This window comes from Triturus cristatus, chromosome 4_1 (assembly GCF_964204655.1).
Source record: "Triturus cristatus chromosome 4_1, aTriCri1.1, whole genome shotgun sequence".
Taxonomy (NCBI): domain Eukaryota; kingdom Metazoa; phylum Chordata; class Amphibia; order Caudata; family Salamandridae; genus Triturus; species Triturus cristatus.
In genome coordinates, this window is record NC_140585.1 from 123,202,475 (window position 1) to 123,220,996 (window position 18,522).

Here is an 18,522-nt window from a genome sequence, read left to right on the forward strand (position 1 = left end):
ACCATATTTAAGTGGGAGCCCGGCTAGCTCAGTCGGTAGAGCATGAGACTCTTAATCTCAGGGTCGTGGGTTCGAGCCCCACGTTGGGCGAAAACGAGTATTTTTTGCTGGATGATAGCATTGGCTCTCATAATATGGTGATTAATCTTGCATTAGACATGCACTAACTCCTAAAAATTGTATCTCCCTTGGTTACTCATTCATGAGAAATGTATCTCCAAGATTAGGTAGGGCCTGAGTCTAGGTTAACATGCAGTGATATCACTCCTATTCAAGTACTAAACATGACAACCTGAAGTGTAAAACATCCCCTAGGTGTAGTTAAGGCATCAGTTAGGAGTGAACTGAACACTCATGTTATGGGCAATTAGACTTAAAATAAAGTGTGGACAGCAGTAACGTTACTTTTGAAATGTGATGCTGAGTGAGCACACAGGGGAATTAGCTCAAATGGTAGAGCGCTCGCTTAGCATGCGAGAGGTAGCGGGATCGATGCCCGCATTCTCCATTCTAAAATTTGCATACATTTTACTTTTTAACTTGTAATTGTCATGGTTGTTGCAGAGTAAGAACAGAAAAGTCACAGATGGCTTTCAAATTTGGTGTCATTATAACAACTAAAGTGGTTTAATCAAAAGTGTTTAGGTATTCTATAGCACGTGAGAGGAATTTGATTTCTTATGCAATCTCAAAATGAAAATTTCACACCTTCCATTTTCATTTCGTCTTATTTTACTTGACATTCTTTCCTCTGAAGGATGTATAAAAGTGAAGTTCCTTGCAAAACAAGAGCAGAGGAATATCCAGAAACGGTTTTCCTTAATAAAAAATGATGAGTCTGCATACCATATTTAAGTGGGAGCACGGCTAGCTCAGTCGGTAGAGCTATGAGACTCTTAATCTCAGGGTCGTGGGTTCGAGCCCCACGTTGGGCGAAAACGAGTATTTTTTGCTGGATGATAGCATTGGCTCTCATAATATGGTGATTAATCTTGCATTAGACATGCACTAACTCCTAAAAATTGTATCTCCCTTGGTTACTCATTCATGAGAAATGTATCTCCAAGATTAGGTAGGGCCTGAGTCTAGGTTAACATGCAGTGATATCACTCCTATTCAAGTACTAAACATGCCAACCTGAAGTGTAAAACATCCCCTAGGTGTAGTTAAGGCATCAGTTAGGAGTGAACTGAACACTCATGTTATGGGCAATTAGACTTAAAATAAAGTGTGGACAGCAGTAACGTTACTTTTGAAATGTGATGCTGAGTGAGCACACAGGGGAATTAGCTCAAATGGTAGAGCGCTCGCTTAGCATACGAGAGGTAGCGGGATCGATGCCCGCATTCTCCATTCTAAAATTTGCATACATTTTACTTTTTAACTTGTAATTGCCATGGTTGTTGCAGAGTAAGAACAGAAAAGTCACAGATGGCTTTCAAATTTGGTGTCATTATAACAACTAAAGTGGTTTAATCAAAAGTGTTTAGGTATTCTATAGCACGTGAGAGGAATTTGATTTCTTATGCAATCTCAAAATGAAAATTTCACACCTTCCATTTTCATTTCGTCTTATTTTACTTGACATTCTTTCCTCTGAAGGATGTATAAAAGTGAAGTTCCTTGCAAAACAAGAGCAGAGGAATATCCAGAAACAGTTTTCCTTAATAAAAAATGATGAGTCTGCATACCATATTTAAGTGGGAGCCCGGCTAGCTCAGTCGGTAGAGCATGAGACTCTTAATCTCAGGGTCGTGGGTTCGAGCCCCACGTTGGGCGAAAACGAGTATTTTTTGCTGGATGATAGCATTGGCTCTCATAATATGGTGATTAATCTTGCATTAGACATGCACTAACTCCTAAAAATTGTATCTCCCTTGGTTACTCATTCATGAGAAATGTATCTCCAAGATTAGGTAGGGCCTGAGTCTAGGTTAACATACAGTGATATCACTCCTATTCAAGTACTAAACATGCCAACCTGAAGTGTAAAACATCCCCTAGGTGTAGTTAAGGCATCAGTTAGGAGTGAACTGAACACTCATGTTATGGGCAATTAGACTTAAAATAAAGTGTGGACAGCAGTAACGTTACTTTTGAAATGTGATGCTGAGTGAGCACACAGGGGAATTAGCTCAAATGGTAGAGCGCTCGCTTAGCATGCGAGATGTAGCGGGATCGATGTCCGCATTCTCCATTCTAAAATTTGCATACATTTTACTTTTTAACTTGTAATTGCCATGGTTGTTGCAGAGTAAGAACAGAAAAGTCACAGATGGCTTTCAAATTTGGTGTCATTATAACAACTAAAGTGGTTTAATCAAAAGTGTTTAGGTATTCTATAGCACGTGAGAGGAATTTGATTTCTTATGCAATCTCAAAATGAAAATTTCACACCTTCCATTTTCATTTCGTCTTATTTTACTTGACATTCTTTCCTCTGAAGGATGTATAAAAGTGAAGTTCCTTGCAAAACAAGAGCAGAGGAATATCCAGAAACAGTTTTCCTTAATAAAAAATGATGAGTCTGCATACCATATTTAAGTGGGAGCCCGGCTAGCTCAGTCGGTAGAGCATGAGACTCTTAATCTCAGGGTCGTGGGTTCGAGCCCCACGTTGGGCGAAAACGAGTATTTTTTGCTGGATGATAGCATTGGCTCTCATATTATGGTGATTAATCTTGCATTAGACATGCACTAACTCCTAAAAATTGTATCTCCCTTGGTTACTCATTCATGAGAAATGTATCTCCAAGATTAGGTAGGGCCTGAGTCTAGGTTAACATACAGTGATATCACTCCTATTCAAGTACTAAACATGCCAACCTGAAGTGTAAAACATCCCCTAGGTGTAGTTAAGGCATCAGTTAGGAGTGAACTGAACACTCATGTTATGGGCAATTAGACTTAAAATACAGTGTGGACAGCAGTAACGTTACTTTTGAAATGTGATGCTGAGTGAGCACACAGGGGAATTAGCTCAAATGGTAGAGCGCTCGCTTAGCATACGAGAGGTAGCGGGATCGATGCCCGCATTCTCCATTCTAAAATTTGCATACATTTTACTTTTTAACTTGTAATTGCCATGGTTGTTGCAGAGTAAGAACAGAAAAGTCACAGATGGCTTTCAAATTTGGTGTCATTATAACAACTAAAGTGGTTTAATCAAAAGTGTTTAGGTATTCTATAGCACGTGAGAGGAATTTGATTTCTTATGCAATCTCAAAATGAAAATTTCACACCTTCCATTTTCATTTCGTCTTATTTTACTTGACATTCTTTCCTCTGAAGGATGTATGAAAGTGAAGTTCCTTGCAAAACAAGAGCAGAGGAATATCCAGAAACGGTTTTCCTTAATAAAAAATGATGAGTCTGCATACCATATTTAAGTGGGAGCCCGGCTAGCTCAGTCGGTAGAGCATGAGACTCTTAATAACAGGGTCGTGGGTTCGAGCCCCACGTTGGGCGAAAACGAGTATATTTTGCTGGATGATTGCATTGGCTCTCATAATATGGTGATTAATCTTGCATTAGACATGCACTAACTCCTAAAAATTGTATCTCCCTTGGTTACTCATTCATGAGAAATGTATCTCCAAGATTAGGTAGGGCCTGAGTCTAGGTTAACATACAGTGATATCACTCCTATTCAAGTATTAAACATGCCAACCTGAAGTGTAAAACATCCCCTAGGTGTAGTTAAGGCATCAGTTAGGAGTGAACTGAACACTCATGTTATGGGCAATTAGACTTAAAATAAAGTGTGGACAGCAGTAACGTTACTTTTGAAATGTGATGCTGAGTGAGCACACAGGGGAATTAGCTCAAATGGTAGAGCGCTCGCTTAGCATGCGAGAGGTAGCGGGATCGATGCCCGCATTCTCCATTCTAAAATTTGCATACATTTTACTTTTTAACTTGTAATTGCCATGGTTGTTGCAGAGTAAGAACAGAAAAGTCACAGATGGCTTTCAAATTTGGTGTCATTATAACAACTAAAGTGGTTTAATCAAAAGTGTTTAGGTATTCTATAGCACGTGAGAGGAATTTGATTTCTTATGCAATCTAAAAATGAAAATTTCACACCTTCCATTTTCATTTCGTCTTATTTTACTTGACATTCTTTCCTCTGAAGGATGTATAAAAGTGAAGTTCCTTGCAAAACAAGAGCAGAGGAATATCCAGAAACAGTTTTCCTTAATAAAAAATGATGAGTCTGCATACCATATTTAAGTGGGAGCCCGGCTAGCTCAGTCGGTAGAGCATGAGACTCTTAATCTCAGGGTCGTGGGTTCGAGCCCCACGTTGGGCGAAAACGAGTATTTTTTGCTGGATGATAGCATTGGCTCTCATAATATGGTGATTAATCTTGCATTAGACATGCACTAACTCCTAAAAATTGTATCTCCCTTGGTTACTCATTCATGAGAAATGTATCTCCAAGATTAGGTAGGGCCTGAGTCTAGGTTAACATACAGTGATATCACTCCTATTCAAGTACTAAACATGCCAACCTGAAGTGTAAAACATCCCCTAGGTGTAGTTAAGGCATGAGTTAGGAGTGAACTGAACACTCATGTTATGGGCAATTAGACTTAAAATAAAGTGTGGACAGCAGTAACGTTACTTTTGAAATGTGATGCTGAGTGAGCACACAGGGGAATTAGCTCAAATGGTAGAGCGCTCGCTTAGCATGCGAGAGGTAGCGGGATCGATGCCCGCATTCTCCATTTTAAAATTTGCATACATTTTACTTTTTAACTTGTAATTGCCATGGTTGTTGCAGAGTAAGAACAGAAAAGTCACAGATGGCTTTCAAATTTGGTGTCATTATAACAACTAAAGTGGTTTAATCAAAAGTGTTTAGGTATTCTATAGCACGTGAGAGGAATTTGATTTCTTATGCAATCTCAAAATGAAAATTTCACACCTTCCATTTTCATTTCGTCTTATTTTACTTGACATTCTTTCCTCTGAAGGATGTATAAAAGTGAAGTTCCTTGCAAAACAAGAGCAGAGGAATATCCAGAAACAGTTTTCCTTAATAAAAAATGATGAGTCTGCATACCATATTTAAGTTTTAGCCCGGCTAGCTCTGTCGGTAGAGCATGAGACTCTTAATATCAGGGTCGTGGGTTCGAGCCCCACGTTGGGCGAAAACGAGTATTTTTTGCTGGATGATTGCATTGGCTCTCATAATATGGTGATTAATCTTGCATTAGACATGCACTAACTCCTAAAAATTGTATCTCCCTTGGTTACTCATTCATGAGAAATGTATCTCCAAGATTAGGTAGGGCCTGAGTCTAGGTTAACATACAGTGATATCACTCCTATTCAAGTACTAAACATGCCAACCTGAAGTGTAAAACATCCCCTAGGTGTAGTTAAGGCATCAGTTAGGAGTGAACTGAACACTCATGTTATGGGCAATTAGACTTAAAATAAAGTGTGGACAGCAGTAACGTTTCTTTTGAAATGTGATGCTGAGTGAGCACAGAGGGGAATTAGCTCAAATGGTAGAGCGCTCGCTTAGCATGCGAGAGGTAGCGGGATCGATGCCTGCATTCTCCATTCTAAAATTTGCATACATTTTACTTTTTAACTTGTAATTGCCATGGTTGTTGCAGAGTAAGAACAGAAAAGTCACAGATGGCTTTCAAATTTGGTGTCATTATAACAACTAAAGTGGTTTAATCAAAAGTGTTTAGGTATTCTATAGCACGTGAGAGGAATTTGATTTCTTATGCAATCTCAAAATGAAAATTTCACACCTTCCATTTTCATTTCGTCTTATTTTACTTGACATTCTTTCCTCTGAAGGATGTATAAAAGTGAAGTTCCTTGCAAAACAAGAGCAGAGGAATATCCAGAAACAGTTTACCTTAATAAAAAATGATGAGTCTGCATACCATATTTAAGTGGGAGCCCGGCTAGCTCAGTCGGTAGAGCATGAGACTCTTAATCTCAGGGTCGTGGGTTCGAGCCCCACGTTGGGCGAAAACGAGTATTTTTTGCTGGATGATAGCATTGGCTCTCATAATATGGTGATTAATCTTGCATTAGACATGCACTAACTCCTAAAAATTGTATCTCCCTTGGTTACTCATTCATGAGAAATGTATCTCCAAGATTAGGTAGGGCCTGAGTCTAGGTTAACATACAGTGATATCACTCCTATTCAAGTACTAAACATGCCAACCTGAAGTGTAAAACATCCCCTAGGTGTAGTTAAGGCATCAGTTAGGAGTGAACTGAACACTCATGTTATGGGCAATTAGACTTAAAATAAAGTGTGGACAGCAGTAACGTTACTTTTGAAATGTGATGCTGAGTGAGCACACAGGGGAATTAGCTCAAATGGTAGAGCGCTCGCTTAGCATGCGAGAGGTAGCGGGATCGATGCCCGCATTCTCCATTTTAAAATTTGCATACATTTTACTTTTTAACTTGTAATTGCCATGGTTGTTGCAGAGTAAGAACAGAAAAGTCACAGATGGCTTTCAAATTTGGTGTCATTATAACAACTAAAGTGGTTTAATCAAAAGTGTTTAGGTATTCTATAGCACGTGAGAGGAATTTGATTTCTTATGCAATCTCAAAATGAAAATTTCACACCTTCCATTTTCATTTCGTCTTATTTTACTTGACATTCTTTCCTCTGAAGGATGTATAAAAGTGAAGTTCCTTGCAAAACAAGAGCAGAGGAATATCCAGAAACAGTTTTCCTTAATAAAAAATGATGAGTCTGCATACCATATTTAAGTGGGAGCCCGGCTATCTCAGTCGGTAGAGCATGAGACTCTTAATATCAGGGTCGTGGGTTCGAGCCCCACGTTGGGCGAAAACGAGTATTTTTTGCTGGATGATTGCATTGGCTCTCATAATATGGTGATTAATCTTGCATTAGACATGCACTAACTCCTAAAAATTGTATCTCCCTTGGTTACTCATTCATGAGAAATGTATCTCCAAGATTAGGTAGGGCCTGAGTCTAGGTTAACATACAGTGATATCACTCCTATTCAAGTACTAAACATGCCAACCTGAAGTGTAAAACATCCCCTAGGTGTAGTTAAGGCATCAGTTAGGAGTGAACTGAACACTCATGTTATGGGCAATTAGACTTAAAATAAAGTGTGGACAGCACTAACGTTACTTTTGAAATGTGATGTTGAGTGAGCACACAGGGGAATTAGCTCAAATGGTAGAGCGCTCGCTTAGCATGCGAGAGGTAGCGGGATCGATGCCCGCATTCTCCATTTTAAAATTTGCATACATTTTACTTTTTAACTTGTAATTGCCATGGTTGTTGCAGAGTAAGAACAGAAAAGTCACAGATGGCTTTCAAATTTGGTGTCATTATAACAACTAAAGTGGTTTAATCAAAAGTGTTTAGGTATTCTATAGCACGTGAGAGGAATTTGATTTCTTATGCAATCTCAAAATGAAAATTTCACACCTTCCATTTTCATTTCGTCTTATTTTACTTGACATTCTTTCCTCTGAAGGATGTATAAAAGTGAAGTTCCTTGCAAAACAAGAGCAGAGGAATATCCAGAAACGGTTTTCCTTAATAAAAAATGATGAGTCTGCATACCATATTTAAGGGGGATCACGGCTAGCTCAGTCGGTAGAGCTATGAGACTCTTAATCTCAGGGTCGTGGGTTCGAGCCCCACGTTGGGCGAAAACTAGTATTTTTTGCTGGATGATAGCATTGGCTCTCATAATATGGTGATTAATCTTGCATTAGACATGCACTAACTCCTAAAAATTGTATCTCCCTTGGTTACTCATTCATGAGAAATGTATCTCCAAGATTAGGTAGGGCCTGAGTCTAGGTTAACATGCAGTGATATCACTCCTATTCAAGTACTAAACATGCCAACCTGAAGTGTAAAACATCCCCTAGGTGTAGTTAAGGCATCAGTTAGGAGTGAACTGAACACTCATGTTATGGGCAATTAGACTTAAAATAAAGTGTGGACAGCAGTAACGTTACTTTTGAAATGTGATGCTGAGTGAGCACACAGGGGAATTAGCTCAAATGGTAGAGCGCTCGCTTAGCATACGAGAGGTAGCGGGATCGATGCCCGCATTCTCCATTCTAAAATTTGCATACATTTTACTTTTTAACTTGTAATTGCCATGGTTGTTGCAGAGTAAGAACAGAAAAGTCACAGATGGCTTTCAAATTTGGTGTCATTATAACAACTAAAGTGGTTTAATCAAAAGTGTTTAGGTATTCTATAGCACGTGAGAGGAATTTGATTTCTTATGCAATCTCAAAATGAAAATTTCACACCTTCCATTTTCATTTCGTCTTATTTTACTTGACATTCTTTCCTCTGAAGGATGTATAAAAGTGAAGTTCCTTGCAAAACAAGAGCAGAGGAATATCCAGAAACAGTTTTCCTTAATAAAAAATGATGAGTCTGCATACCATATTTAAGTGGGAGCCCGGCTAGCTCAGTCGGTAGAGCATGAGACTCTTAATCTCAGGGTCGTGGGTTCGAGCCCCACGTTGGGCGAAAACGAGTATTTTTTGCTGGATGATAGCATTGGCTCTCATAATATGGTGATTAATCTTGCATTAGACATGCACTAACTCCTAAAAATTGTATCTCCCTTGGTTACTCATTCATGAGAAATGTATCTCCAAGATTAGGTAGGGCCTGAGTCTAGGTTAACATACAGTGATATCACTCCTATTCAAGTACTAAACATGCCAACCTGAAGTGTAAAACATCCCCTAGGTGTAGTTAAGGCATGAGTTAGGAGTGAACTGAACACTCATGTTATGGGCAATTAGACTTAAAATAAAGTGTGGACAGCAGTAACGTTACTTTTGAAATGTGATGCTGAGTGAGCACACAGGGGAATTAGCTCAAATGGTAGAGCGCTCGCTTAGCATGCGAGAGGTAGCGGGATCGATGCCCGCATTCTCCATTTTAAAATTTGCATACATTTTACTTTTTAACTTGTAATTGCCATGGTTGTTGCAGAGTAAGAACAGAAAAGTCACAGATGGCTTTCAAATTTGGTGTCATTATAACAACTAAAGTGGTTTAATCAAAAGTGTTTAGGTATTCTATAGCACGTGAGAGGAATTTGATTTCTTATGCAATCTCAAAATGAAAATTTCACACCTTCCATTTTCATTTCGTCTTATTTTACTTGACATTCTTTCCTCTGAAGGATGTATAAAAGTGAAGTTCCTTGCAAAACAAGAGCAGAGGAATATCCAGAAACAGTTTTCCTTAATAAAAAATGATGAGTCTGCATACCATATTTAAGTTTTAGCCCGGCTAGCTCAGTCGGTAGAGCATGAGACTCTTAATATCAGGGTCGTGGGTTCGAGCCCCACGTTGGGCGAAAACGAGTATTTTTTGCTGGATGATTGCATTGGCTCTCATAATATGGTGATTAATCTTGCATTAGACATGCACTAACTCCTAAAAATTGTATCTCCCTTGGTTACTCATTCATGAGAAATGTATCTCCAAGATTAGGTAGGGCCTGAGTCTAGGTTAACATACAGTGATATCACTCCTATTCAAGTACTAAACATGCCAACCTGAAGTGTAAAACATCCCCTAGGTGTAGTTAAGGCATCAGTTAGGAGTGAACTGAACACTCATGTTATGGGCAATTAGACTTAAAATAAAGTGTGGACAGCAGTAACGTTTCTTTTGAAATGTGATGCTGAGTGAGCACAGAGGGGAATTAGCTCAAATGGTAGAGCGCTCGCTTAGCATGCGAGAGGTAGCGGGATCGATGCCCGCATTCTCCATTCTAAAATTTGCATACATTTTACTTTTTAACTTGTAATTGCCATGGTTGTTGCAGAGTAAGAACAGAAAAGTCACAGATGGCTTTCAAATTTGGTGTCATTATAACAACTAAAGTGGTTTAATCAAAAGTGTTTAGGTATTCTATAGCACGTGAGAGGAATTTGATTTCTTATGCAATCTCAAAATGAAAATTTCACACCTTCCATTTTCATTTCGTCTTATTTTACTTGACATTCTTTCCTCTGAAGGATGTATAAAAGTGAAGTTCCTTGCAAAACAAGAGCAGAGGAATATCCAGAAACAGTTTACCTTAATAAAAAATGATGAGTCTGCATACCATATTTAAGTGGGAGCCCGGCTAGCTCAGTCGGTAGAGCATGAGACTCTTAATCTCAGGGTCGTGGGTTCGAGCCCCACGTTGGGCGAAAACGAGTATTTTTTGCTGGATGATAGCATTGGCTCTCATAATATGGTGATTAATCTTGCATTAGACATGCACTAACTCCTAAAAATTGTATCTCCCTTGGTTACTCATTCATGAGAAATGTATCTCCAAGATTAGGTAGGGCCTGAGTCTAGGTTAACATACAGTGATATCACTCCTATTCAAGTACTAAACATGCCAACCTGAAGTGTAAAACATCCCCTAGGTGTAGTTAAGGCATCAGTTAGGAGTGAACTGAACACTCATGTTATGGGCAATTAGACTTAAAATAAAGTGTGGACAGCAGTAACGTTACTTTTGAAATGTGATGCTGAGTGAGCACACAGGGGAATTAGCTCAAATGGTAGAGCGCTCGCTTAGCATGCGAGAGGTAGCGGGATCGATGCCCGCATTCTCCATTTTAAAATTTGCATACATTTTACTTTTTAACTTGTAATTGCCATGGTTGTTGCAGAGTAAGAACAGAAAAGTCACAGATGGCTTTCAAATTTGGTGTCATTATAACAACTAAAGTGGTTTAATCAAAAGTGTTTAGGTATTCTATAGCACGTGAGAGGAATTTGATTTCTTATGCAATCTCAAAATGAAAATTTCACACCTTCCATTTTCATTTCGTCTTATTTTACTTGACATTCTTTCCTCTGAAGGATGTATAAAAGTGAAGTTCCTTGCAAAACAAGAGCAGAGGAATATCCAGAAACAGTTTTCCTTAATAAAAAATGATGAGTCTGCATACCATATTTAAGTTTTAGCCCGGCTAGCTCAGTCGGTAGAGCATGAGACTCTTAATATCAGGGTCGTGGGTTCGAGCCCCACGTTGGGCGAAAACGAGTATTTTTTGCTGGATGATTGCATTGGCTCTCATAATATGGTGATTAATCTTGCATTAGACATGCACTAACTCCTAAAAATTGTATCTCCCTTGGTTACTCATTCATGAGAAATGTATATCCAAGATTAGGTAGGGCCTGAGTCTAGGTTAACATACAGTGATATCACTCCTATTCAAGTACTAAACATGCCAACCTGAAGTGTAAAACATCCCCTAGGTGTAGTTAAGGCATCAGTTAGGAGTGAACTGAACACTCATGTTATGGGCAATTAGACTTAAAATAAAGTGTGGACAGCAGTAACGTTTCTTTTGAAATGTGATGCTGAGTGAGCACAGAGGGGAATTAGCTCAAATGGTAGAGCGCTCGCTTAGCATGCGAGAGGTAGCGGGATCGATGCCCGCATTCTCCATTCTAAAATTTGCATACATTTTACTTTTTAACTTGTAATTGCCATGGTTGTTGCAGAGTAAGAACAGAAAAGTCACAGATGGCTTTCAAATTTGGTGTCATTATAACAACTAAAGTGGTTTAATCAAAAGTGTTTAGGTATTCTATAGCACGTGAGAGGAATTTGATTTCTTATGCAATCTCAAAATGAAAATTTCACACCTTCCATTTTCATTTCGTCTTATTTTACTTGACATTCTTTCCTCTGAAGGATGTATAAAAGTGAAGTTCCTTGCAAAACAAGAGCAGAGGAATATCCAGAAACAGTTTACCTTAATAAAAAATGATGAGTCTGCATACCATATTTAAGTGGGAGCCCGGCTAGCTCAGTCGGTAGAGCATGAGACTCTTAATCTCAGGGTCGTGGGTTCGAGCCCCACGTTGGGCGAAAACGAGTATTTTTTGCTGGATGATAGCATTGGCTCTCATAATATGGTGATTAATCTTGCATTAGACATGCACTAACTCCTAAAAATTGTATCTCCCTTGGTTACTCATTCATGAGAAATGTATCTCCAAGATTAGGTAGGGCCTGAGTCTAGGTTAACATACAGTGATATCACTCCTATTCAAGTACTAAACATGCCAACCTGAAGTGTAAAACATCCCCTAGGTGTAGTTAAGGCATCAGTTAGGAGTGAACTGAACACTCATGTTATGGGCAATTAGACTTAAAATAAAGTGTGGACAGCAGTAACGTTACTTTTGAAATGTGATGCTGAGTGAGCACACAGGGGAATTAGCTCAAATGGTAGAGCGCTCGCTTAGCATGCGAGAGGTAGCGGGATCGATGCCCGCATTCTCCATTTTAAAATTTGCATACATTTTACTTTTTAACTTGTAATTGCCATGGTTGTTGCAGAGTAAGAACAGAAAAGTCACAGATGGCTTTCAAATTTGGTGTCATTATAACAACTAAAGTGGTTTAATCAAAAGTGTTTAGGTATTCTATAGCACGTGAGAGGAATTTGATTTCTTATGCAATCTCAAAATGAAAATTTCACACCTTCCATTTTCATTTCGTCTTATTTTACTTGACATTCTTTCCTCTGAAGGATGTATAAAAGTGAAGTTCCTTGCAAAACAAGAGCAGAGGAATATCCAGAAACAGTTTTCCTTAATAAAAAATGATGAGTCTGCATACCATATTTAAGTGGGAGCCCGGCTAGCTCAGTCGGTAGAGCATGAGACTCTTAATCTCAGGGTCGTGGGTTCGAGCCCCACGTTGGGCGAAAACGAGTATTTTTTGCTGGATGATAGCATTGGCTCTCATAATATGGTGATTAATCTTGCATTAGACATGCACTAACTCCTAAAAATTGTATCTCCCTTGGTTACTCATTCATGAGAAATGTATCTCCAAGATTAGGTAGGGCCTGAGTCTAGGTTAACATGCAGTGATATCACTCCTATTCAAGTACTAAACATGCCAACCTGAAGTGTAAAACATCCCCTAGGTGTAGTTAAGGCATCAGTTAGGAGTGAACTGAACACTCATGTTATGGGCAATTAGACTTAAAATAAAGTGTGGACAGCAGTAACGTTACTTTTGAAATGTGATGCTGAGTGAGCACACAGGGGAATTAGCTCAAATGGTAGAGCGCTCGCTTAGCATGCGAGAGGTAGCGGGATCGATGCCCGCATTCACCATTCTAAAATTTGCATACATTTTACTTTTTAACTTGTAATTGCCATGGTTGTTGCAGAGTAAGAACAGAAAAGTCACAGATGGCTTTCAAATTTGGTGTCATTATAACAACTAAAGTGGTTTAATCAAAAGTGTTTAGGTATTCTATAGCACGTGAGAGGAATTTGATTTCTTATGCAATCTCAAAATGAAAATTTCACACCTTCCATTTTAATTTCGTCTTATTTTACTTGACATTCTTTCCTCTGAAGGATGTATAAAAGTGAAGTTCCTTGCAAAACAAGAGCAGAGGAATATCCAGAAACGGTTTTCCTTAATAAAAAATGATGAGTCTGCATACCATATTTAAGTGGGAGCCCGGCTATCTCAGTCGGTAGAGCATGAGACTCTTAATATCAGGGTCGTGGGTTCGAGCCCCACGTTGGGCGAAAACGAGTATTTTTTGCTGGATGATTGCATTGGCTCTCATAATATGGTGATTAATCTTGCATTAGACATGCACTAACTCCTAAAAATTGTATCTCCCTTGGTTACTCATTCATGAGAAATGTATCTCCAAGATTAGGTAGGGCCTGAGTCTAGGTTAACATACAGTGATATCACTCCTATTCAAGTACTAAACATGCCAACCTGAAGTGTAAAACATCCCCTAGGTGTAGTTAAGGCATCAGTTAGGAGTGAACTGAACACTCATGTTATGGGCAATTAGACTTAAAATAAAGTGTGGACAGCAGTAACGTTTCTTTTGAAATGTGATGCTGAGTGAGCACAGAGGGGAATTAGCTCAAATGGTAGAGCGCTCGCTTAGCATGCGAGAGGTAGCGGGATCGATGCCCGCATTCTCCATTCTAAAATTTGCATACATTTTACTTTTTAACTTGTAATTGCCATGGTTGTTGCAGAGTAAGAACAGAAAAGTCACAGATGGCTTTCAAATTTGGTGTCATTATAACAACTAAAGTGGTTTAATCAAAAGTGTTTAGGTATTCTATAGCACGTGAGAGGAATTTGATTTCTTATGCAATCTCAAAATGAAAATTTCACACCTTCCATTTTCATTTCGTCTTATTTTACTTGACATTCTTTCCTCTGAAGGATGTATAAAAGTGAAGTTCCTTGCAAAACAAGAGCAGAGGAATATCCAGAAACAGTTTACCTTAATAAAAAATGATGAGTCTGCATACCATATTTAAGTGGGAGCCCGGCTAGCTCAGTCGGTAGAGCATGAGACTCTTAATCTCAGGGTCGTGGGTTCGAGCCCCACGTTGGGCGAAAACGAGTATTTTTTGCTGGATGATAGCATTGGCTCTCATAATATGGTGATTAATCTTGCATTAGACATGCACTAACTCCTAAAAATTGTATCTCCCTTGGTTACTCATTCATGAGAAATGTATCTCCAAGATTAGGTAGGGCCTGAGTCTAGGTTAACATACAGTGATATCACTCCTATTCAAGTACTAAACATGCCAACCTGAAGTGTAAAACATCCCCTAGGTGTAGTTAAGGCATCAGTTAGGAGTGAACTGAACACTCATGTTATGGGCAATTAGACTTAAAATAAAGTGTGGACAGCAGTAACGTTACTTTTGAAATGTGATGCTGAGTGAGCACACAGGGGAATTAGCTCAAATGGTAGAGCGCTCGCTTAGCATGCGAGAGGTAGCGGGATCGATGCCCGCATTCTCCATTTTAAAATTTGCATACATTTTACTTTTTAACTTGTAATTGCCATGGTTGTTGCAGAGTAAGAACAGAAAAGTCACAGATGGCTTTCAAATTTGGTGTCATTATAACAACTAAAGTGGTTTAATCAAAAGTGTTTAGGTATTCTATAGCACGTGAGAGGAATTTGATTTCTTATGCAATCTCAAAATGAAAATTTCACACCTTCCATTTTCATTTCGTCTTATTTTACTTGACATTCTTTCCTCTGAAGGATGTATAAAAGTGAAGTTCCTTGCAAAACAAGAGCAGAGGAATATCCAGAAACAGTTTTCCTTAATAAAAAATGATGAGTCTGCATACCATATTTAAGTGGGAGCCCGGCTAGCTCAGTCGGTAGAGCATGAGACTCTTAATCTCAGGGTCGTGGGTTCGAGCCCCACGTTGGGCGAAAACGAGTATTTTTTGCTGGATGATAGCATTGGCTCTCATAATATGGTGATTAATCTTGCATTAGACATGCACTAACTCCTAAAAATTGTATCTCCCTTGGTTACTCATTCATGAGAAATGTATCTCCAAGATTAGGTAGGGCCTGAGTCTAGGTTAACATACAGTGATATCACTCCTATTCAAGTACTAAACATGCCAACCTGAAGTGTAAAACATCCCCTAGGTGTAGTTAAGGCATGAGTTAGGAGTGAACTGAACACTCATGTTATGGGCAATTAGACTTAAAATAAAGTGTGGACAGCAGTAACGTTACTTTTGAAATGTGATGCTGAGTGAGCACACAGGGGAATTAGCTCAAATGGTAGAGCGCTCGCTTAGCATGCGAGAGGTAGCGGGATCGATGCCCGCATTCTCCATTTTAAAATTTGCATACATTTTACTTTTTAACTTGTAATTGCCATGGTTGTTGCAGAGTAAGAACAGAAAAGTCACAGATGGCTTTCAAATTTGGTGTCATTATAACAACTAAAGTGGTTTAATCAAAAGTGTTTAGGTATTCTATAGCACGTGAGAGGAATTTGATTTCTTATGCAATCTCAAAATGAAAATTTCACACCTTCCATTTTCATTTCGTCTTATTTTACTTGACATTCTTTCCTCTGAAGGATGTATAAAAGTGAAGTTCCTTGCAAAACAAGAGCAGAGGAATATCCAGAAACAGTTTTCCTTAATAAAAAATGATGAGTCTGCATACCATATTTAAGTTTTAGCCCGGCTAGCTCAGTCGGTAGAGCATGAGACTCTTAATATCAGGGTCGTGGGTTCGAGCCCCACGTTGGGCGAAAACGAGTATTTTTTGCTGGATGATTGCATTGGCTCTCATAATATGGTGATTAATCTTGCATTAGACATGCACTAACTCCTAAAAATTGTATCTCCCTTGGTTACTCATTCATGAGAAATGTATCTCCAAGATTAGGTAGGGCCTGAGTCTAGGTTAACATACAGTGATATCACTCCTATTCAAGTACTAAACATGCCAACCTGAAGTGTAAAACATCCCCTAGGTGTAGTTAAGGCATGAGTTAGGAGTGAACTGAACACTCATGTTATGGGCAATTAGACTTAAAATAAAGTGTGGACAGCAGTAACGTTACTTTTGAAATGTGATGCTGAGTGAGCACACAGGGGAATTAGCTCAAATGGTAGAGCGCTCGCTTAGCATGCGAGAGGTAGCGGGATCGATGCCCGCATTCTCCATTTTAAAATTTGCATACATTTTACTTTTTAACTTGTAATTGCCATGGTTGTTGCAGAGTAAGAACAGAAAAGTCACAGATGGCTTTCAAATTTGGTGTCATTATAACAACTAAAGTGGTTTAATCAAAAGTGTTTAGGTATTCTATAGCACGTGAGAGGAATTTGATTTCTTATGCAATCTCAAAATGAAAATTTCACACCTTCCATTTTCATTTCGTCTTATTTTACTTGACATTCTTTCCTCTGAAGGATGTATAAAAGTGAAGTTCCTTGCAAAACAAGAGCAGAGGAATATCCAGAAACAGTTTTCCTTAATAAAAAATGATGAGTCTGCATACCATATTTAAGTTTTAGCCCGGCTAGCTCAGTCGGTAGAGCATGAGACTCTTAATATCAGGGTCGTGGGTTCGAGCCCCACGTTGGGCGAAAACGAGTATTTTTTGCTGGATGATTGCATTGGCTCTCATAATATGGTGATTAATCTTGCATTAGACATGCACTAACTCCTAAAAATTGTATCTCCCTTGGTTACTCATTCATGAGAAATGTATCTCCAAGATTAGGTAGGGCCTGAGTCTAGGTTAACATACAGTGATATCACTCCTATTCAAGTACTAAACATGCCAACCTGAAGTGTAAAACATCCCCTAGGTGTAGTTAAGGCATGAGTTAGGAGTGAACTGAACACTCATGTTATGGGCAATTAGACTTAAAATAAAGTGTGGACAGCAGTAACGTTACTTTTGAAATGTGATGCTGAGTGAGCACACAGGGGAATTAGCTCAAATGGTAGAGCGCTCGCTTAGCATGCGAGAGGTAGCGGGATCGATGCCCGCATTCTCCATTTTAAAATTTGCATACATTTTACTTTTTAACTTGTAATTGCCATGGTTGTTGCAGAGTAAGAACAGAAAAGTCACAGATGGCTTTCAAATTTGGTGTCATTATAACAACTAAAGTGGTTTAATCAAAAGTGTTTAGGTATTCTATAGCACGTGAGAGGAATTTGATTTCTTATGCAATCTCAAAATGAAAATTTCACACCTTCCATTTTCATTTCGTCTTATTTTACTTGACATTCTTTCCTCTGAAGGATGTATAAAAGTGAAGTTCCTTGCAAAACAAGAGCAGAGGAATATCCAGAAACAGTTTTCCTTAATAAAAAATGATGAGTCTGCATACCATATTTAAGTTTTAGCCCGGCTAGCTCAGTCGGTAGAGCATGAGACTCTTAATATCAGGGTCGTGGGTTCGAGCCCCACGTTGGGCGAAAACGAGTATTTTTTGCTGGATGATTGCATTGGCTCTCATAATATGGTGATTAATCTTGCATTAGACATGCACTAACTCCTAAAAATTGTATCTCCCTTGGTTACTCATTCATGAGAAATGTATCTCCAAGATTAGGTAGGGCCTGAGTCTAGGTTAACATACAGTGATATCACTCCTATTCAAGTACTAAACATGCCAACCTGAAGTGTAAAACATCCCCTAGGTGTAGTTAAGGCATGAGTTAGGAGTGAACTGAACACTCATGTTATGGGCAATTAGACTTAAAATAAAGTGTGGACAGCAGTAACGTTACTTTTGAAATGTGATGCTGAGTGAGCACACAGGGGAATTAGCTCAAATGGTAGAGCGCTCGCTTAGCATGCGAGAGGTAGCGGGATCGATGCCCGCATTCTCCATTTTAAAATTTGCATACATTTTACTTTTTAACTTGTAATTGCCATGGTTGTTGCAGAGTAAGAACAGAAAAGTCACAGATGGCTTTCAAATTTGGTGTCATTATAACAACTAAAGTGGTTTAATCAAAAGTGTTTAGGTATTCTATAGCACGTGAGAGGAATTTGATTTCTTATGCAATCTCAAAATGAAAATTTCACACCTTCCATTTTCATTTCGTCTTATTTTACTTGACATTCTTTCCTCTGAAGGATGTATAAAAGTGAAGTTCCTTGCAAAACAAGAGCAGA

General features: G+C 38.7%; 27 non-coding genes across 27 annotated transcripts; all 27 read left to right on the forward strand.

Moving 5' to 3' along the window:
* Nucleotides 1–17: 17 nt before the first annotated feature.
* Nucleotides 18–90, forward strand: TRNAK-CUU (transfer RNA lysine (anticodon CUU)). The gene has a single exon. It is a non-coding gene; the product is annotated as a tRNA-Lys (tRNA).
* Nucleotides 91–435: 345 nt separating this feature from the next.
* On the forward strand, nucleotides 436–508 carry TRNAA-AGC (transfer RNA alanine (anticodon AGC)). Its single transcript has one exon. It is a non-coding gene; the product is annotated as a tRNA-Ala (tRNA).
* A 1,198-nt stretch (nucleotides 509–1,706) lies between these two features.
* On the forward strand, nucleotides 1,707–1,779 carry TRNAK-CUU (transfer RNA lysine (anticodon CUU)). Its single transcript has one exon. It is a non-coding gene; the product is annotated as a tRNA-Lys (tRNA).
* Nucleotides 1,780–2,550: 771 nt separating this feature from the next.
* TRNAK-CUU (transfer RNA lysine (anticodon CUU)) lies at nucleotides 2,551–2,623 on the forward strand. The gene has a single exon. It is a non-coding gene; the product is annotated as a tRNA-Lys (tRNA).
* Nucleotides 2,624–3,812: 1,189 nt separating this feature from the next.
* Nucleotides 3,813–3,885, forward strand: TRNAA-AGC (transfer RNA alanine (anticodon AGC)). The gene has a single exon. It is a non-coding gene; the product is annotated as a tRNA-Ala (tRNA).
* A 353-nt stretch (nucleotides 3,886–4,238) lies between these two features.
* Nucleotides 4,239–4,311, forward strand: TRNAK-CUU (transfer RNA lysine (anticodon CUU)). The gene has a single exon. It is a non-coding gene; the product is annotated as a tRNA-Lys (tRNA).
* A 345-nt stretch (nucleotides 4,312–4,656) lies between these two features.
* Nucleotides 4,657–4,729, forward strand: TRNAA-AGC (transfer RNA alanine (anticodon AGC)). Its single transcript has one exon. It is a non-coding gene; the product is annotated as a tRNA-Ala (tRNA).
* A 1,197-nt stretch (nucleotides 4,730–5,926) lies between these two features.
* TRNAK-CUU (transfer RNA lysine (anticodon CUU)) lies at nucleotides 5,927–5,999 on the forward strand. Its single transcript has one exon. It is a non-coding gene; the product is annotated as a tRNA-Lys (tRNA).
* A 345-nt stretch (nucleotides 6,000–6,344) lies between these two features.
* Nucleotides 6,345–6,417, forward strand: TRNAA-AGC (transfer RNA alanine (anticodon AGC)). Its single transcript has one exon. It is a non-coding gene; the product is annotated as a tRNA-Ala (tRNA).
* A 771-nt stretch (nucleotides 6,418–7,188) lies between these two features.
* TRNAA-AGC (transfer RNA alanine (anticodon AGC)) lies at nucleotides 7,189–7,261 on the forward strand. Its single transcript has one exon. It is a non-coding gene; the product is annotated as a tRNA-Ala (tRNA).
* Nucleotides 7,262–8,459: 1,198 nt separating this feature from the next.
* Nucleotides 8,460–8,532, forward strand: TRNAK-CUU (transfer RNA lysine (anticodon CUU)). The gene has a single exon. It is a non-coding gene; the product is annotated as a tRNA-Lys (tRNA).
* A 345-nt stretch (nucleotides 8,533–8,877) lies between these two features.
* On the forward strand, nucleotides 8,878–8,950 carry TRNAA-AGC (transfer RNA alanine (anticodon AGC)). Its single transcript has one exon. It is a non-coding gene; the product is annotated as a tRNA-Ala (tRNA).
* A 771-nt stretch (nucleotides 8,951–9,721) lies between these two features.
* TRNAA-AGC (transfer RNA alanine (anticodon AGC)) lies at nucleotides 9,722–9,794 on the forward strand. Its single transcript has one exon. It is a non-coding gene; the product is annotated as a tRNA-Ala (tRNA).
* Nucleotides 9,795–10,147: 353 nt separating this feature from the next.
* TRNAK-CUU (transfer RNA lysine (anticodon CUU)) lies at nucleotides 10,148–10,220 on the forward strand. Its single transcript has one exon. It is a non-coding gene; the product is annotated as a tRNA-Lys (tRNA).
* A 345-nt stretch (nucleotides 10,221–10,565) lies between these two features.
* TRNAA-AGC (transfer RNA alanine (anticodon AGC)) lies at nucleotides 10,566–10,638 on the forward strand. The gene has a single exon. It is a non-coding gene; the product is annotated as a tRNA-Ala (tRNA).
* A 771-nt stretch (nucleotides 10,639–11,409) lies between these two features.
* On the forward strand, nucleotides 11,410–11,482 carry TRNAA-AGC (transfer RNA alanine (anticodon AGC)). The gene has a single exon. It is a non-coding gene; the product is annotated as a tRNA-Ala (tRNA).
* Nucleotides 11,483–11,835: 353 nt separating this feature from the next.
* Nucleotides 11,836–11,908, forward strand: TRNAK-CUU (transfer RNA lysine (anticodon CUU)). The gene has a single exon. It is a non-coding gene; the product is annotated as a tRNA-Lys (tRNA).
* Nucleotides 11,909–12,253: 345 nt separating this feature from the next.
* On the forward strand, nucleotides 12,254–12,326 carry TRNAA-AGC (transfer RNA alanine (anticodon AGC)). Its single transcript has one exon. It is a non-coding gene; the product is annotated as a tRNA-Ala (tRNA).
* A 353-nt stretch (nucleotides 12,327–12,679) lies between these two features.
* TRNAK-CUU (transfer RNA lysine (anticodon CUU)) lies at nucleotides 12,680–12,752 on the forward strand. The gene has a single exon. It is a non-coding gene; the product is annotated as a tRNA-Lys (tRNA).
* A 1,189-nt stretch (nucleotides 12,753–13,941) lies between these two features.
* Nucleotides 13,942–14,014, forward strand: TRNAA-AGC (transfer RNA alanine (anticodon AGC)). Its single transcript has one exon. It is a non-coding gene; the product is annotated as a tRNA-Ala (tRNA).
* Nucleotides 14,015–14,367: 353 nt separating this feature from the next.
* On the forward strand, nucleotides 14,368–14,440 carry TRNAK-CUU (transfer RNA lysine (anticodon CUU)). Its single transcript has one exon. It is a non-coding gene; the product is annotated as a tRNA-Lys (tRNA).
* A 345-nt stretch (nucleotides 14,441–14,785) lies between these two features.
* On the forward strand, nucleotides 14,786–14,858 carry TRNAA-AGC (transfer RNA alanine (anticodon AGC)). The gene has a single exon. It is a non-coding gene; the product is annotated as a tRNA-Ala (tRNA).
* Nucleotides 14,859–15,211: 353 nt separating this feature from the next.
* Nucleotides 15,212–15,284, forward strand: TRNAK-CUU (transfer RNA lysine (anticodon CUU)). The gene has a single exon. It is a non-coding gene; the product is annotated as a tRNA-Lys (tRNA).
* A 345-nt stretch (nucleotides 15,285–15,629) lies between these two features.
* TRNAA-AGC (transfer RNA alanine (anticodon AGC)) lies at nucleotides 15,630–15,702 on the forward strand. Its single transcript has one exon. It is a non-coding gene; the product is annotated as a tRNA-Ala (tRNA).
* A 771-nt stretch (nucleotides 15,703–16,473) lies between these two features.
* Nucleotides 16,474–16,546, forward strand: TRNAA-AGC (transfer RNA alanine (anticodon AGC)). The gene has a single exon. It is a non-coding gene; the product is annotated as a tRNA-Ala (tRNA).
* Nucleotides 16,547–17,317: 771 nt separating this feature from the next.
* TRNAA-AGC (transfer RNA alanine (anticodon AGC)) lies at nucleotides 17,318–17,390 on the forward strand. Its single transcript has one exon. It is a non-coding gene; the product is annotated as a tRNA-Ala (tRNA).
* A 771-nt stretch (nucleotides 17,391–18,161) lies between these two features.
* On the forward strand, nucleotides 18,162–18,234 carry TRNAA-AGC (transfer RNA alanine (anticodon AGC)). The gene has a single exon. It is a non-coding gene; the product is annotated as a tRNA-Ala (tRNA).
* Nucleotides 18,235–18,522: the final 288 nt, after the last annotated feature.